Below are 609 nucleotides of genomic sequence, written 5' to 3'. Positions count from 1 at the left end.
GATAGAAGTTTTCTTTCATTGTCTTGAGGAGTAACTGCTTTTATGAAACACTTAAGAGTTGACCTTAAATAGAACAATCTACTCAAACATACAGACTTAGATTTCAATATCGGCTCCAACATTTTCTAGTTCTGTGACCTTGGAAATGTTCTCGAACTTCTGAGTCTCCATTTCCTCATCTTTAAAAATGGGGGTGAAGGAACTAATTCCTGAGATTTAGGGAAGATTAAGTAGATTATATATGTGCGGTATGTATTGCCTAGTTAGCACTTGACAGGAGTTAGCTATTAATATCTTTATAGTCATAGTTAACAGGCAGAAGGAAAGAGAGGAATAAAAAGTCACAGAGGCAAACATGTGCCTGGACAGAATGTCACCCAAAAGAAACAGGTATAGAAAGCTACAGCTCAATTTGGCCAGTCAAATTTTGAATGGAAACATGTGCCTAGCTTGTGTTTAATGATATAAAATATAAATATTAAGATTTTATCTTTTCCAAATCACCTTATCCAAGCCCATTTGGTGGTGTTTCTAAAAAAGTCCAAAGATAATTGCCTTCTGTGATACTAAGAGTGGTGGCATGGGCCAGTCGTATGGTATTGCAGTCAA

The 609-nt window shown here is 36.1% G+C and overlaps 1 protein-coding gene across 1 annotated transcript in view; it reads right to left on the bottom strand.

The window, feature by feature from the left end:
• The window catches only part of ACSL5 (acyl-CoA synthetase long-chain family member 5), a 46,998-nt gene that overhangs the window by 23,849 nt on the left and 22,540 nt on the right, over positions 1-609 (bottom strand).

The sequence above is a fragment of the Galeopterus variegatus genome, unplaced genomic scaffold, assembly GCF_000696425.1.
Source record: "Galeopterus variegatus unplaced genomic scaffold, G_variegatus-3.0.2 Scaffold479, whole genome shotgun sequence".
In the NCBI taxonomy this organism is placed as follows: domain Eukaryota; kingdom Metazoa; phylum Chordata; class Mammalia; order Dermoptera; family Cynocephalidae; genus Galeopterus; species Galeopterus variegatus.
Note: the sequence above shows the minus strand (reverse complement) of the source record. Positions and strands in the feature narration are given on the sequence as shown.